Source organism: Paramormyrops kingsleyae, chromosome 1 (genome assembly GCF_048594095.1).
Source record: "Paramormyrops kingsleyae isolate MSU_618 chromosome 1, PKINGS_0.4, whole genome shotgun sequence".
NCBI lineage: Eukaryota > Metazoa > Chordata > Actinopteri > Osteoglossiformes > Mormyridae > Paramormyrops > Paramormyrops kingsleyae.
Window position 1 is genome coordinate 45,772,284 of NC_132797.1, and position 18,891 is coordinate 45,791,174.

At 39.4% G+C, this 18,891-nt stretch overlaps 2 long non-coding RNA genes and 1 pseudogene across 2 annotated transcripts; 1 reads left to right on the forward strand and 2 right to left on the reverse strand.

The window, feature by feature from the left end:
- Positions 1-1,070: 1,070 nt before the first annotated feature.
- The window catches only part of LOC140591153 (uncharacterized), a 33,278-nt pseudogene continuing 15,457 nt past the window's right edge, over positions 1,071-18,891 (reverse strand).
- Positions 10,399-12,124, reverse strand: LOC140592570 (uncharacterized). The gene is made up of 3 exons (XR_011992899.1): positions 11,915-12,124; positions 11,266-11,470; positions 10,399-10,677 (listed from the first exon to the last, which is right to left on the reverse strand). It is a non-coding gene; the product is annotated as an uncharacterized lncRNA (long non-coding RNA).
- LOC140578771 (uncharacterized) lies at positions 16,127-18,296 on the forward strand. Its single transcript, XR_011983048.1, has 7 exons — positions 16,127-16,296; positions 16,383-16,472; positions 16,552-16,626; positions 16,786-16,878; positions 17,389-17,517; positions 18,010-18,084; positions 18,171-18,296. It is a non-coding gene; the product is annotated as an uncharacterized lncRNA (long non-coding RNA).

The window sequence follows — 18,891 nt, forward strand, 5'->3', positions numbered from 1 at the left end:
AGAAAAACCGGACGAATCCCTTGAAATATATCATCTGATCGCTGTCTTGAGGTGTGGCAACCATAGTATAAGCGGAATAATTGACTCCGGACCGTTGAATTATTAGAAAAATAATGCACACCCGCGTCGTGGCCGCATCACCACCTCGGGTGTGCATTATTTTTCTAATAATTCAACGGCCCGTCGTCAATTATTCCTTACTTAATATATAACACATCAATTTAACTAAATATAACTTTAAGGTAATTTTAACATGTGGCCACAAGTCCTAAACTATATAATCCAATCAAAAGTATACAACAATTCCATACCTCAGCTGAGTGGACACATAGTAACTGCAGAAAATATCTGAATACAGATGTAGATTCATACAGCACTGATTACAGAGAGTCTCCCTGTGCTACTCTGGAGCTCTTCCTTAAGTATTCCAAACCAAGTGACAGACTGTACCAAATATTGTGACTGATTATTTTAGGGACTTCTCTGATCTTGAGTGTGTGTCCTGGAGAACTGTTGATCTTATCAATTTTCAGACCCTCAGAAAATCAAATTGCTTTAATGTGACAATTCCTTTGTTTTACCAGGTGATAAGATCCTCCTCTTTGGTGGGTTTAATCTTACATTCTATATTTCTCTTATGTGAAAACATACCGCTTTAAGCTTGAGAATACTGTGCCCGTCATACTGTGACCATTCAAATGAGACCAAACATGGGTGTATGTGTCCCTAATGTTAGTCTGGGGTAATACCTCCTGTGTTGATGTGAGTTAGCGAGTGTAGGATATATCTGTGTCTTGACGCAGCCAGGCCTTGTCGCTGGAATTTGGCTGGAGGGTTCTGGCTGGCCAGTGGGGTGAGGTGTCCCTTTTGATGTGGTGATCAGGTGATTTGGGTCCAGTCTTGTCGGAGCCGATGGACCTTTGCACAGGACTCTGGGTGGAGCATCACAGGCTTGCCAGAGCTCAGACCGACGGGGCCTGCAAGGCCTCCAGCCTTACAGTTCCCCCCTTGGCCCCTTGGGACAGACCTTTGTCCCACAAAGGGTCACTGCCTGGGCCCCGGATAATCTTCTAAGGATCCAACTTCTGTAATGTTTGCGCCCGCAAAATGATGCAAATGAGACCACTTGTGTTGACACAAGCTTGAAGCACCCAGTCCTACCATGTGTACACATGCTGGGCTGAGCGAGTGGGGGCTTTGGTCAGAATCTCTGCAGTCCTTTTTGCTACGTTAGACTCCACTTGTGCCTGATGGAGGTGATTTTCAATCTTTAAGATTTTGGTCATGGCTCGGGTGCCCTCTTCATGGAAGGTGTCGTCCCACCATGGGGAGACGTCAGTCTCTAGTTACACTCTCCCTGGGATGCTGATGTGACCCATGGTGAAGTCCTTGGTTACCTCCAGGCAGAAGGTATGATTGGCTAGTCCTCCGTATGTGACCGAGTTCATCTCACTGATGATACACCATTGTGTGTATGTGACCTTAACTGCATCAGCATGACCATGTAGGGGGTTGATGAGTTTGGTGTCATTATTTGAGAAGACCTGTATTGTGTTTGTTGGGTTGAGATTAGGGCTGCAACTAACGATTATTTTGATAATCGATTAATCTGTCGATTACTTTTTCGATTAATCGGAGGGGGGGGGGGCAAAAAGCAATTTGATTTCCAGCAATTTTTAATAACCCAGTCTGTCTTTGCACAAAAGTTGTTTCCAGCAACTCACATAAAAAACAAATGTATGCTACATTAAGAGTATACAAAAAAAATTAATAATTTGTAGCAGCTGAATCAACGTAATGAAATACACAAAATCTTGTTTTATAAAGTGCAACCAGCATGGTGTTTTAGATAATGTATTCAGTATTTTTTTTAATGTAAAAGCACAGACTACCGCTGCTGCTACTAAGAATATTATTAAATAATTGTCTAATGTTATTTAATGTTGATACACATATATGACAGGGGGAGAGAGCACGCCAGCGAGTCTGTCTGCACTTATTACGGACAAATAAAGTAAACATTTATTGCGAAGAAAAAGCCTTTTCCGCATCCTACACTAAAAATTACTGAGCAACGCAAATAAGACGATTGGTGACGAAAAACCCGTGAACGGCAGGCGGCAAATTTTGTTTTAAAACGTGTCCGGTTGTTTCAGCATACTACAGTGATGAACTGTAAATAAGATAAATAACATAAGGCTATTTAGTTTGTTTAATAAAAGGACAAGATATAAACCTGTTCTATCGGAAAGGTAGCCTTAAATGACTTCTGTTGCGATCTGGAGCTATATAGAAAATGAAATTAAATAAAATTAACTTGGGGCGCCCACCTAATAGAATGGTAGGGTAAACACGTTGTGGTATATGTAGCCGCATTTCTAGCCCCATAATAGCTGATTGTGTTGACAACCATGACTTCCCCTGCGTTCATTTAAACACATGTGCGTGTGTGAAGGGACGGGGCGGGTAACGCGGCCGGCAGTAACGCCATTGGTTGCAGTTACTGTATTAGTTATCCAATCTGACAGTAAACGGCTCATTAATAAGAATATTCTCAGAGTTATGGTCTCGAAATAAAATCCTGAGTCCATGACAAGAACGAGTACAAATACGGCTGATTCAAAGACAAGATCGAGACCTTCAAAAACTGGTCTTGAGTACTACATTTGATATTACTATAAATTTCTATCGTGAAGAAATGAAGCAGTGGTGTAGTGGTAACAAGAAATTTAAGGTGGGTAAACTATATGCACAGCAGTAAAAACTGTGGGTAACTATATCATTAACATTAGTGATCTTAAAAAAGGTGAGTAAAAGCTGTTTTGTAAATTTAAAAGGTGCGTAAATGGGGTGCGTTTATGTGCATTTACTTTTTTCTTTTATGGCGGTCGGCATCCAGCTAAATGGTGCTTTACTGCCACCGCGGCTTTGGTTAGCTTACTGCTCCCAAATTAGGAGGTCGCCACTGTACTTATGTGTATAATAACGTAGACCCAACTAATCGATTATTAAATTAGTTGGCAACTATTTTAATAATCGATTTTAATCGATTAAATCGATTAGTTGTTGCAGCCCTAGTTGAGATTGTGTATATATTATCACTCATGAATTCTTATGAATTCTTATGAATGTATAACTTGTTTTATATGGCAACTGTGTAAGTGCTTAACAGTAATTTTCTATCACGTGCAGCAGACAAGCCCACCTCTGCTGTACGTTCTGTTGTTCCTATTTCCACTCCCACTTCCACATCCCATTCTATCCCACTCGAAATGTTGTTCACACCCACAATGTAACCTGATCACCTTAAAGTATAAATAAACCCTCTCGTGGTGCCACACCCTTGTAGCTACACTGCGGTGTGCACCCTTGCAAGTAAAACAGCACATGTCTCATACTCTGTGGGCCAGCGGCCGGGGGGCTGATCACTCTCTCCGACATAAAACTTGGTCCTTCGAGCCGGATCCATAAACCAGTGATCCGTGAGGATCGGGAATCCTGAGGACATCACCGGGGCGCCGAGAGGAGCGACACCGAAGTCTTTCGACAGCCGCTCGTCTAAGACGGGTCGAGAAAGTCCTGGAACGTGACAATTCGTGACCAGGCCGGTGGTTAGAACTGCGCTCGACGCCTGGTGATGCCTGACGGACCCCGGCCGTCGTGACTGACCCCAGAGGTGAGACAATTGGTTATATTTCGCTGTAAGGAAATAGTCTAAATTGGTTATATTTCGCCGTAAGGAAATAGTCTAAATTGGTTATATTTCGCCGTAAGGAAATAGTTGAATTAGAATTTAATTGACCTGTTAATTGACAAAGGCTAGAGTTGGCCATAATCAACTGGATATGAATGTTTGTGTGAATGTAGAGGACTAAGTGATTTATAGAATCGTAGGCTGATTCTACTAGTCCTTTGTTTCTTTGCCTGGGAAGAAAGACGTACTGGCGATTGGGAGATCAAGGACGGGTTTCATCCCTGAAAACTGACACCGCTGCACAGATAGTGTGCAGTAGAAGGCCATGTTAGTGTCCTCTCCCTAATCTCGTGCCAGAGAATTTCTGCTCAGGACCCTTGTAGTAATAACAATCGACAAGTAAAAGGATGGGGAAGGGGCAAAGTAAACAGCCATCCTTAGAGGGAGATGAAAAGTTTATGGAAGGATATGTGGAAGGAGCAGGGACTATAAGTAACAAAAGGTGGAAAAGAAAACATGGGTTTGGAGGAAGCCTCCATACGCCAGACATTCTTAAGCTACAGAGTGATTTAAAACTAGAAATGTTGTGCACTAAGAATAGCGGAAAGTTGGACAGACGGAAGAAGGAGTATAGAATGTCAGAAAAATGGTTGGAACAAAGTAGGTTAAGAGACGCAACTAGACAGGAAAAGAAAGGTAAAAGGAAACAAAAGCTTGCGGCCGCAGTACTAGTTACTCCTGATGAGGAAAGTGTAGCAAAGGCCCCACATAGACAAGAAACATCTGCCGCTCCCCCGCTGTCGCAGCAGACACCGGGAGTAGCACTAAAAGATAAGCAGATAGCAGCACCTAAAACACTGATAACACATTCTGCTCCATTAGCGTCATTGGCACCAGAATCTCCTTTCCATCCAATGGTGACCCGGAGCAAGGATTCTTCACTGTATCCAGTGAAAGGCTTAGAGTCATATAAAACTAAATTTCACCCCAGTAGTGAAGACGGGGCATTAACCCCAGAGTTTCAATGCCCCATGGTGGAAGTTGCGAATCCTGATAGGGGGCAGGACGGAACAGGTCCCGAAACAATGTTAGTGTACAGACCCTGGACAGCAGAGGATAGGACAGCTGCTTTGAAAGGGATACCCCCTGTAGAAGAAGGTGTAGGAGAATTTTGGGAAGCGGTGTTAGAACTTCAAAGCAGCTTCCGTTTAAATGGGAGAGAAATGTTCCAGTGCCTGAGGCAACTGTTTACTCACAAATTGGTCAGAGTTGCAGGAGATTTCACAGGGCATGCGTACGACGGAACACCCCTCCCGCATGATTCAACTGCCCTGAGACACAGCCTAAGGCAGCTAGAAGAAAGAGTCAGAGAAAGATTTACGAGGAGAGCAGATTATGGTAAAATCTCACAATGCAGACAGAAAGAAGGGGAAGAACCAGAAGACTTCCTGGACAGATTGAGACCAGTTTTCAGAAGTAATTCAGGCATTCCCCCAGATAATGATGAGGCCGGAGTATACCAACAACAATTAAAAAGGGCATTTCTTGCCGGTCTAAGGCCTGAACTTAAACAGTATATAGATAAATATTGGGTCCATCAGAATACAGGCTCAGTGCAGCAAGCTATAGAGTACGCCCAGCATGCACAAAAGGCACAGAAACAAAAAGGAGAAGCGACCTTCGCAGCCTCTGGCGATACAATCGCAGTAGTTTATTCAAACCCCCAGGGCAGGGGCGGTTAAAGAGGTCGAGGAAGAGGTGGTAGGTCAGGAAACTCGCCTCAGTATGATAACAACTGCTGGAGGTGTGGGAGACCAGGACATATAGCCAGGCATTGTAAAACTAAGCGCATAGATAATCCAAATTCCACAGAGAATGATCAGTGATGCCAAGCTGAGAAGTTGCAGGCACCACTTTCTCCACCCCCGCTAGGGCCCTCACTAGATAGGGAGGAGGAGGAGGTTGACCTTCAAGCAGTATGTCAGCTGATAGCGCTTAAACAGCCTGCAGAACTGCCTAGGCGGCGGTTTATTATAAATGGAAAGACATATGATTGTTTATGTGACACGGGAGCCTGTAGAACAGTATTAACTACAACTCCGCCAAAAGCAACGTTCTCTACCTCAACAGTATATGTGAGAACGGCCGGAGGGCAATCTGAGACCCATATATTAACTAATCCCATAACAATAAAAGATGAAGAGACAGGGACAGAGTGTGAGGTTCAAGTTCTGGTGAGCCCGTCATGCCCAGTAAACCTATTAGGAAGAGACCTTATGGTCCAGATGGGCATAAGCGTTGTTGCCACACCCATAGGCATGAAAGCAATAATAGACAGGCATGCTTTAGTGGTCCATGGATCGTCAGTTCCGCAGTATTACTGGTCTCTAGACCTAGGCCAAACACTACAAGCTTGGGAATTACTAAGGAAAACTAGAGTAAAGCAGGAAGCAGATAAGGTTCAATTTATGCCCGACGATGGCCTCCATGTGACCATGTGGTACAAACCCACACCTGGCCCTGACTACCGATATGATCGGCAGTTTCACGCTATGGGACCACCCCAGGTCACATTGCAGTATTTGTATGTTAATCCCACAACTGGCTACGCTGCAGCCTCAGTGTTATTGGGTCCCAAACAACAAAATTTATTCAGGGAAAAGGTGCCTCATGTGTCACTATCAAAGTCACTCCAGGGTAGATGGCAAGGTCTTGGGTATTTTGTGGAAGATGCCTCTTATAGATCTACATATTAGCAGCCTGACCCAAATTCAGATTGGAAACATGATAAAAGCACAGGGGTTTGGAGGTTCCCCCTCGGATGGAGAATTAAAGTCACATCTGTAACACATTTAGACGAACCTGAATGACAAGATTTATTATCAGCCGAGGCAACGGAGGACCCAAAATTGAGCCACATTCCTGAGGGATTGTGGTCCAACTCCCCTACGGATGTAGGATTGATTAAAGGGTTCCCTCCTTACGAAGTGACCCTGAGGTCAGATCACCGCCCAGTGGTACGACAGTACCCATTAAAGCCTGAGGCTGAACAAGGCATAGCCCCAGTAGTGCAAGATATGCTGGCATCGGGGATACTGAGGGGGGCGCCAGAGTCCACGTGTAATACCCCTATTTTCCCAGTGCAAAAAGCGAATACGGGTAAATGGAGAATGGTACAGGATCTGAGACCAATCAATGACATCGTGCAATATGCAGCACCAGATGTCCCAAATCCCCATCTCCTACTCAATTCATTGACACAGATATACTATGTGATTCTCAAAAACATGCGCCGCTCTGAGAAGTAAAAGCCTGGATCAAAAGAGGAGCAATTCAGATTAATGATATCTACTACATTGACGATAAGCCCGTACTTCCAAAAAATTTATACAAAACAGCGGCATTGGTGAGCCACGGGAATACCCATGTCTCAACAGGAGGGATGGTACATATAATACATCAACAATTCTATACTATAAATTTTTCTGATTATGCAAAGAACTTTTGTAGATCATGCCTTATCTGTTGTAAGCATAATTCCCAGGGTAACCTGAGACCAAAGAGAGGACAGTTTCCGGTAGCAGAGCACCCGTTTCAAATTATTCACATGGACTTTATTGAGCTGTCATGGTCACAGGGAAAAAAGGACTGTTTGGTAATAATTGATACGTTCTCGAAGTGGGTTGAAATATATCCAGTTAAACACTGTGATGCGATGACGGTGGCAAAATGTCTGGTAGGCAGTTATTTCCCCACATATGGCATTCCTCAAACCATCAGATCGGATAACGGTACCCATTTTGTAAATCGAACAATGGACCTGTGCTCACAAGCACTAGGGTTTAAACTAAAGAATCATTGCGCATACCATCCTCAGAGTGCAGGACTAGTGGAAAGAACCAACGGTACCATAAAAACTAGGCTAAGAAAAATAGTGGAAGAGACAGGGAGACCATGGCCGGAATGCTTATCTCTGGTAAAACTGTGGATGAGAATTACGCCAACCCCAACCCCAACGTTTGAAATAGTGCATGGTAGGCCTTTTCCCCTAGCTACAGAAATGAGTGATATAACAAAGGCGCACAGGGAAACAACGCTCGCAGACTGGATGAGCAAACTGCTGCGCACTCAAGAAGTACAAAGGCCCAGTAGTCTGCCAGTAAATTCTGCTTCTGTATTACAGGACAACCTCAAACCTGGAGATTGGGTTCTCGTCAAGGTCCTCCTTCGGAAGGACTGGAGCTCTCCCAGGTGGGACGGCCCATATCAAGTGCTCCTCACGACCCTGACAGCCGTGAAGATAGCGGAGCGACCATCGTGGATTCACAGGAGTCACTGCAAGCTCATTAAACCCCTACAGGAGCCAGTACAACCGACGGAGTAGCAGTGGAAGTCCGCTACAAAGGCGCGGTAACCAATAGGGTGCCGACGTCTCAACCCGTTGAAGAAACCAACTGATCTGCACTCACTTTTAGAATGGCTGACTGTAAGCGGTTTCTTATACAATGGCTTCTGATCCTCCTGACTGTAGTCGGCGGGTTGCTTTTGTGGATGAGGTCCGCATCAGATAACACTCGCCGCGTCCCCAGGTGGACGCACGATGGCTCCCACCTGAGACCTCTTACAACTGACCACTCACATCCCTATATGCAAAATTACTGGTATCGCTACGTACACGACACAGTTATGAAGTCCAATGTTTCTAACTGTTACATATGCTCACATATGCCCACACATGCGGAAGGTCCCGCAATATTTGCTAAGCCCATGAATAAATCCCAGGCTAAATGTGCTTCTTCGTTTGGAGGGGTTGGATATCAGCATTTTGGTATCACCATTAATGATACGAATCCCTATGCCCCAGGGCTTATTAATGGTACTTGCAATCTCCTGTTCTGGATCGACTTCAATGTCACTAAATCCACTTCCTCATTTCCATTCTCTGTTTTCATGAACAAGGACCCAGGAACATTTAACCATACAATGTGTTATGACCAGATGTATGGTACACGTCCTTTAGGTAACACCACGAACTGTGACCAAATCGCTGTTTCAGGTTCCACTCGCAGACGACGTTCTACTGCACCAGCACTACAGCCACATGACAGCGTCATGGTCCACAGACCAGAAGGTTTTATTAGCACTGTTCCCCTGGGTCGGAGTAGCAAAGAACACTTTATGACTGGAAACCATAGAGTATCGCTTAGGGCTCTTTATTAATAATTCTATTGTAATTAATGAACAACAAAATGCACAATTGGATGTCACGAGGCAAATGGTGGTTAAAAACCGTTTGGTGCTCGATATGTTAACAGCGGCCCAAGGAGGTGTTTGTGTTTTATTGAACAATACTTGTTGTACATACATTCCAGACAATGTCCATTCCCCTAATATGACTGAAGCCATGAACTATCTCAGGGATCTGCGGAGAGTCCTAGCCGCGGACTTTCACCCTAGCACATCCTGGTTTGATTGGCTATTTCAAGGGGGCTGGCTCGGACTACTCAAATTTCTTGCAATAATGGTTATTATATGTTTGATTTTTCTTTGTGTTTTTTCCATTTGTATTGTACCATGTTGTAAAGCTGTGATTAGCAGAATGGTTGTTAATTCTTTTGTTGTAGCATACACTAACCTGAGCCAACAAGAGTTCCTCGCTGACGAAGAACATGATGACGCCGTTATTTAGTGATGCCGCCCACAGAAAATGTTGACAAGATGTGGATGGTGGATGTAGAATACACGGTTCATGATAAACAGGAGGGACTGTTGGGTTGAGATTGTGTATATATTATCACTCATGTGTATTCTTATGAATGTATAACTTGTTTTATATGGCAACTGTGTAAGTGCTTAACAATAATTTTCTATCACGTGCAGCAGACGAGCCCACCCAAGTAAAAAAAAAGTATGCTTAAATATACTTCATTTAAATGTACTTAGTATACTTCAATGTACTCATGATGATTATACTAAAAGTGTGCTATTTTCGCACACTTTTATTGTACTTAGTGTGCTGGTGATATATGATTAGTTCAACTAAAGATGTATTTAATTACAACTAAATGTACTTGACTGTACTATTTTGAGACACCATTAAGTTTCACTTAAATATATTTAAGTGCAACTTTTCAAAATACTCTAAAATTATATTTGGTATTAACTTAGAATATATTTATATCCACCTTTCAGATATCTGTAAATACACTTATTATTCAATCAAAATGTGCAAATAATACAATGAAAAAGTACTTATTTATTACATAATTATTACTGAAAGAACACTTGAAATATATTTGAATCCACCTTTCAGATAAAAGTCAAGACACTTAAAACTTAATAAAAATGTGCAGACTGTGCATTTTAAAAAGTATTTAGAAATAATTATATATATATATGTGTGTGTGTGTAGTATATTCCAAATATACTTGAATTAAGTGTTCTTCAGTATAGTTTGATCAGTATAGTATAAAAGTACTTCTTGTACTATTAGCATCAACTTGATGCTAAATTGAAAATTTATACTTCCAAACATTTTATATGTGACTGAAAGTGCAATTTTTCTTGTTTTTTACCATACCTTTCTTACAAAGGACAATTACTGTATTTATCAGTGACCTAAATATATTATATTACAACATAGCACAGCAAAGTACAGCAAAGAACACTAGTTTATGTTTGCTACAGATGGTCCATTCAAACAGTTTCTCTTCAGCATGAAACTTTATTTACTGAAAGCACACCAAACTTATTCATACACAGAACACGTATATGCAATGCCCTGTTGAATGTTGCTATTGAAAACTGTGCACTAAAATGTGCATGAAAAATGTACATACAAATAACCAAAAACTGAAAAGTGCCAGCACTTGTTGTTGCTTAATGTTTCTTTTTGAACACAAAACTCTCATTGTTGCATTTTCGTCTAATCACTGCTCTCACATCAGACACATTTGTTCCTGGAAACTCAGCAATGACTGTATCTGTAAAAAAACAATAAAAAACATTAAAATGATTGTAAAGTATGCCATCTACAAGAGATATTACATTTTTTATGCTTTAATAAATAGGTAAAATAACTTATGATCAATTAGACAATTATTACTACAACAGTAAATCATGTACTGGGCATGGTTGTAAAGTTAACTTAATTCAATTTCATGTTCCATCAACATGAGTGACAGGAGGTTAAAACACGATTTCAGGGTAGCATTATTTCTTGAACATACAGTAACTCGCTATTGCCTCCTGACGTACAAAATGGTGGGGTGGTGACGGGCTGCTGTTAGCTGGTTAGCATGCTAAGAGTAAATAAATATCTCTGCTATAATGTCTTAAATATAAAAACTTTTCCTTTTGTTGATAAATATGAATTATTTTACTGATTTAAACTACTCATAGCACCTTTTAAAAATACCGAAATAAAGAATACAAAGAACATTAATGAACATAAGAACATAAGAAATTTACAAACGAGAGGAGGCCATTCGGCCCATCAAGCTCGCTTGGGGAGAACTTAACTAATAGCTCATAAATGTACAGATAAATAAATAAATGTAATTGATACATACCCACAAGGGCACAGAATTTATCTGGATCTAGCTGATCCTTCGGTGTTCCACCAGCCACTGACTTCCCCGTTAGACTTGAAGAAGCCAACACATCCCGGCCAAAGATGAGCACAGCTAATTCCTGAGCAAAAAGGGACATTCTTGTCCGGTTGAGTCTTCGGAAACAGCTTTTGCTGACCTGCACCCTTGTGTTGCTCAAGAAAATCTGTGCAAAAAATAGTGTTGTGACACTTCTAGATTTTCAAACAGTAGGATGACAATTTTTGTTATAAAACTTACAACTGGGATGAGTTTACATAACATTCTATTGGTTTCTTCCCAAATCAAATTCAAAGATGCAATAAAATATATTGATTGGTGATCAACACATATAGACAAAATATTGGTGATTCTTTTGATACCAATAAGCCTTTGCAACTAAAACATAATGAATATACAAACTCTGAAATACATCAAAATATATTGATAATCATTGGGAAAATTTCCACATATGAAAATCATGCATGAACTAAAGACTGAAAGTAAATTATTAGTGAAATAGTCATCTGTTGGTTGGGAAAGCAGAAAATATATTATTTTGTAGACTACAAAGTCAAATATTAACTGAAATATTGTTTAGTATTTTACAAAGCACACACATAAAACATACCATTTCTGAGGCAGGACTAGAGGAATCCGAGCTTGTGCTACCACTGTCAATGCCAGGTGGCATTCTGTTCATGGTTGCAATAAGATCTTTCACACTCTTGACCAAGGTTGGTATTTCTGGGGAAAATGACAATTTAGTCACAGATATATAACAGAAAATACTAGGGCTGCAACTAACGATTATTTTGATAATCGATTAATCTGTCGATTACTTTTTCGATTAATCGGAGGGGGGGGGCAAAAAACAATTTGATTTCCAGCAATTTTTAATAACCCAGTCTGTCTTTGCACAAAAGTTGTTTCCAGCAACTCACATAAAAAGCAAATGTATGCTACATTAAGAGTATACAAAAAAAATTAATAATTTGTAGCAGCTGAATCAACGTAATGAAATACACAAAATCTTGTTTTATAAAGTGCAACCAGCATGGTGCTTTAGATAATGTATTCAGTATTTTTTTTAATGTAAAAGCACAGACTACCGCTGCTGCTACTAAGAATATTATTAAATAATTGTCTAATGTTATTTAATGTTGATACACATATATGACAGGGGGAGAGAGCACGCCAGCGAGTCTGTCTGCACTTATTACGGACAAATAAAGTAAACATTTATTGCGAAGAAAAAGCCTTTTCCGCATCCTACACTAAAAATTACTGAGCAACGCAAATAAGACGATTGGTGACGAAAAACCCGTGAACGGCAGGCGGCAAATTTTGTTTTAAAACGTGTCCGGTTGTTTCAGCATACTACAGTGATGAACTGTAAATAAGATAAATAACATAAGGCTATTTAGTTTGTTTAATAAAAGGACAAGATATAAACCTGTTCTATCGGAAAGGTAGCCTTAAATGACTTCTGTTGCGATCTGGAGCTATATAGAAAATGAAATTAAATAAAATTAACTTGGGGCGCCCACCTAATAGAATGGTAGGGTAAACACGTTGTGGTATATGTAGCCGCATTTCTAGCCCCATAATAGCTGATTGTGTTGACAACCACGACTTCCCCTGCGTTCATTTAAACACATGTGCGTGTGTGAAGGGACGGGGCGGGTAACGCGGCCGGCAGTAACGCCATTGGTTGCAGTTACTGTATTAGTTATCCAATCTGACAGTAAACGGCTCATTAATAAGAATATTCTCAGAGTTATGGTCTCGAAATAAAATCCTGAGTCCATGACAAGAACGAGTACAAATACGGCTGATTCAAAGACAAGATCGAGACCTTCAAAAACTGGTCTTGAGTACTACATTTGATATTACTATAAATTTCTATCGTGAAGAAATGAAGCAGTGGTGTAGTGGTAACAAGAAATTTAAGGTGGGTAAACTATATGCACAGCAGTAAAAACTGTGGGTAACTATATCATTAACATTAGTGATCTTAAAAAAGGTGAGTAAAAGCTGTTTTGTAAATTTAAAAGGTGCGTAAATGGGGTGCGTTTATGTGCATTTACTTTTTTCTTTTATGGCGGTCGGCATCCAGCTAAATGGTGCTTTACTGCCACCGCGGCTTTGGTTAGCTTACTGCTCCCAAATTAGGAGGTCGCCACTGTACTTATGTGTATAATAACGTAGACCCAACTAATCGATTATTAAATTAGTTGCCAACTATTTTAATAATCGATTTTAATCGATTAAATCGATTAGTTGTTGCAGCCCTAGAAAATACTCTTACAGATACAATGAATGTAAGTCTTTTATATAGATACCTTTCAGAGCCTCCATGACTTCCTGATGCATTTCTACATTTCTTAATGGCTGATCCAACTGGACACTCTGCTCTTCACTTGCCCCATGGCAGAGTTCCTGCACAAATTAAAAGTAAAGCAATTAGAGATGAGGAAAACTGATTCAGTCACATATCGTGATTCTTCTGTGCGGCAATTCATATATGAAATCCATTTTTAAATAATTTATTATGGTCAGTTTTCCGTTTCAGTTTTTACTGTGATTTTAAAAAGTCAAGGTTTCAAAACCACTGAAATTTTGTCCATCATACTTTTCATGTGGTATGAGTTGTTATTTTTAATTACTTGTTAAAGACAAAAAGTGCAGGATTCTCTCAGGTCGCATACAGTGCAGTTACTCCAGTTGGTTCGGAGTTGATATTATCGCCATAGCAATCACTGGAGACACTTCTCATTCACTTTAATGAATGAGGTGATGTTATCTGTTGTCAAATTCAATAATAGGTCTGTTGCATCACTTTAGTTGTGTTGCTCATTAGTACCAGAAGACATTATACTGAAGAATGTTAAGTGGTCTGTATGTTTTTTTTCCTTTGAAAATACTTACAGTTGTTCCAGCAGTCTGTGGGCGATCAAATAAATCCATATTTGTGTCTAAGTCTGGTTCATCTTCCTCACTTGGTGACTGGGTGGAGGTCCTTGCATTTCTTTTTAGCAATGAATATTTGAGATCAGAAAGGACTTTGTCTCTGGCTGACTTTGTCATTTTCATTTTCTGAACAGAATGCACAAGAATGAAAAGGGCTTAGTTATTTGAAAAATATAACAAGTAGTGTTGAATTTGAAAAAGTAGGAAAGTGTCAACAGTCCAGATGTAGCTATCTGTAGGTTTACAATATTTACACCACTACCTGTGTCAGGTGTCAAAATGAAGTCAGTAAAATATTCTTACAGACCCACATTAAAACTGAGAAACCCAGCCCAAAAAACAGAACAAAATCAGATGGAGTTCAATTATCCTTTACTAACATTAAACTTCATGGTGATTAAATTTAGAAATGTCATGTCTTTCTACTGTCTTATTTCTATAAACATACATTTGTCCCAGAGACTTGTAGTGTTTCAATGTCTGTCTCATCATCGTCCGAGGTGACACTGGTATCTGCTGTTTTATTATTTTTCTTTTTCTGCACAAGAAACATCAAAATATTACAGAGCAATAGATCTATTATCCATTTTGTATGTGGATATGACAGTCTTCATCCCTTTCTCTTTCCAGTCAGCAAGAAAAGTAAGCAAAAGATACACAGTAAAGATATTACTAGCGATATTATAAGAACCAATCGTGGTTTTTGTTAAATTTCATAGGTGTTCTTTAGATGGAACAGCTAAAAGGTGCTACAGTCTAATGTCAAATGCTAATAGAAGAATAAGGATTAAAAGGACTTTAAAAAAGTATTTAAAACTATTTCTGTCATATTAATTGCATCACAACTGACTATAAAATATTGGCATTATAAAATTACTCAAAAGAATTGAGAACAACCTTTGCCTGGGTTCCATCATGAGAGGTATCACACACTGCAGCTCTTCTCCTCTCAACTGCCATGGGCCAGATGTCCTCATTCCTGAGGAAGGCTTTTTTTCTCTCTAGCAACTCCTTATAGCTGTCTGTGGAAAACAAAATGCCATTTATACAATTGTTACAGCATTTTGCAGCTTTACTGCCATTTCATGTCAGTCAAAGCAGGCCTGAGAATTCCAAATTTAAACTAAATGTAAACAGCACGAATTCAATTGCATTAGCCATTCCTTTTCCTAACATTGCTGTACTATTACGGACGTGTTTTACTCTCAAAAATACGTGCAGGCACTTATTTACACACTAATTTCACTGTTAGTGCCGTCAAGTTCAGTTTCTTGCCATGTTTTCACGGTACTTGTACCGTTGATACCGTACGCATTTCGCGGTTATAGGGCAGGAAATGTTAATAAAATTGTGCAGGATACCCGCAACCAAAACTGAATTTCAAGCACAACACAACATTTACAATTCATATGCAATTAGAAGAATACAAACCTCCTAGTAAGAGCAGTTTTGCGGCGACCTTTTTTTGTGGTCCTTTCCTTACTTCGATCCATCCGTCTTCACTTGAGAGGTCCGGCCGTGTTAACACCTGGAAAAGCTTCGTTCTGTACTGAGGTGTTACGATGTCAGTACTTTCGACATGAATAGAGCTGTCTCTGAAATTAAATATCCCGAACTTAAACGGAGCCATTTGAGTTTGATGTCTACCCGAATGATCGTAGAACTTTTCCGTTACACCTGACCAATGAGCGTTGAACAGTTGACATGAAATTCACAAAACAATTTTAATGGTCAAGTATGCAGCATATATTTTTCTTTCGCAGGAAATAACAAATGGAAAATACAAACTAAAGCATTAAATAATTTTTAAGATGCGTGAATTTGCGCATATACTCTTCTGTGATTTGATTTTCCTGTTTTAAAACGTGATTGGTTTAAATGACATGATGACGTTTCGAAAATATCCCGCGTATTTCAAAGCAAATATTCTGCCTCACAGCGAACATGGCACCTAAAAGACATTACAAGGAATACCTACTGGATGAGTCCTGCCAGCCTTCAAAGGCAACCAAATATAGACGACTATCGAAACAATTGCAGGTATTTCACCTTTCATATTTGTTCTACTTTTAATTAATATATACACCAATATATAATTTATTATATAACATGGTTGTTCTTCCCAGACTACTGCAAACAGTAGAGAAAATTACAAAAAACACCTCACTGATGTATCCTATAAGACAAACAAAGTAAGAAGAGTCATCTTAAAAGAGGTATGTTATTTTTCCATTTGCCTCAGTTTGATTTATGAATGTTTTATTATACAAGTTGACATATTACTGTATTCTGTAGATTCCCCATGCATGTAATGGAGAGGAAAATGATTTGGAGCAATATTCAGGAAGATTAATACCCAGCAGCATACAGGTAAAATCAAAAGGATGACTTTATATGGGAGGTGTCAGTCCCTGTGTACTTATTGTACACATTTATATTCCTCTTAGGTTTTGATGAACTTAGAATTGTGTCAATTACCATTAATATGATTGTCATCATTAATATGATCCCATATCATCCCATGACCAGAATACTCAATATGAAGAACATGTTACAGAAGGAACAAGCAGTCAGTCATCTGTAGGAAACACAATAAGAAGACATATTGCCCATACATCTGAGGTACTTCAATGTTATTGTTTTTTAATGTGTAAATTCATGTAGTTTGGTTCTGTACTGCATTTTCATTAGGATTACATAAAACTAAAATAATTCTAAATTAGTTTTTCGTGTTATACAATCAATTGCACTTCACTTTCCTGTTGTGTCATGCCTGCTATGTATCTATATGCAATGATATGGACTGTTCTAGCCCCATCCCTGACCCTTACAAACACGTGTAATCTTATCTGCTTTTATATTGGGGGTGAAAAATGACCCCAGACTCCAGACCAAATTAATTTTGAAATCATTCTTGCCAGACATGATAATACCACATTTGGCCATGGCAGGAAAGGATCATAGAGTGCTAGATAGTAATAAGAAACTTTAAAAGAAATATGTTAGTTTTTTTTTAGATGGGTTCAAATTGACCCTAAATTGTATATAGCTAAAATGCTATATAAACATGCAAAATTGTTTTTACTATTTCTCTTGACTATATTTTATACCTTTATTGCTCACTTTATGCAGCCTGCTAGAGAAGGAGCCTGTACAGAGTCACAGACACTGTTGGGACTGTCACCCACGCAATACCAAGATGACACTGTTATTCACACAATTGGCAATCAACAGCACATGCAAATCCAAACAGGAGAACAGGTAATAGTTACCCTTTGAAGATTTTTTTTTCTTGCAAAGACAAAATTTCCAAATAATATTGAAGTAATATTTTGAACTTATTTCTTAATATATTAAACAGATTATATTTTTAAACATATTTGTTTAAAATCATCATAATGATTTATTTAAATGTCAACCACAGCCATTTATAATTTGGTTATAGAATTAAAAATAAATTTTAGTAATTAATTTTTCGAAAAGATTCAAGCCTGCTTAGATCAGCATGAGGTATTGCACTGCATTTATCTTCAAATGTAAGTACAATGAAGCAAAAATATTGTACATGGCACGTTCATTACTTTCTGCTAACAATCCCACAATGCACTGTGCTAGACTGTATAGATGCAAGCATTGCTAGATACATTTTAGCAGTTATCATTAACCTTAGCAGTAAGCAGTAGGACAATATACATTGTGACTATAAAAGAACAACTGCAAAGTAAATGCAGTTATTAATGCTTTAATTTACAGATTTTTCAGGAAGTGTCTGAGAAGCTACCAGAACCCAAAATAACAGTTGGACAGCAAGATGTGCAAAACCAAAAGGTTAGTAGTACTTTATTTTGTGATTTATTTAAATTACACATACTGAATTGTTTAAGTGTAGTATTTAAAAAACAATGTCTTCACAGGTACACCCTTTGTTAATGGATGGAGATGATCCTGTGTACCCTGGAGCACCTCTGACAAAGGGACAAAGCTTACTCTTGCTGATGTCTTATGTACTAAGGCACAATCTGACAGGAGTGTCACTGGAACATCTTTCAATGAGCATTTCCCAGGCATGGTACCGGCAACTACATATCTTTTTCGGAAAGCTTATGGAAATTGTGGAAATTATGAACCCCATTTCTACTGTTCAGAGTGTGAATATTACTTGGGGAGAAACAATGCAAGTCAGCTACAGTGTGGTGCTTGTAACACAGTAACAGATTCAGAGAGTTGCCTTAAAAATGGCAGTTTTTTCCTAGTTCTTAGTTTGGCTTCTCAGATCAAATCATTGCTTGTGTAGGAATTTAACAGCTCAAATGGGGGTGGTTTTCCACCAATGTTCAGGGGAATTGATTATGAATTAATTAATGATTAATTCATACACAATTAAATAGGGAATATTAGGTTTGAGTTGTTGTTCCGATATCACAGTTTTTATATTAGTCCCACTTGGTAAAGAGCTGGATGATTTAAGCCCAGAATGTGAATGGAATTCATTCGTTGGTATCACTACTCAGTCTAAGATAGCTGCCCGTCCACCGGGTCAGCTTCTCTCTGTAACCTAGCGACTCAGCTCTTGGCCAAAGAGAGAGTCTCGCGATACTTGAGGACGCGAGTGGGACTTCAAAGCTCAGTAACGGG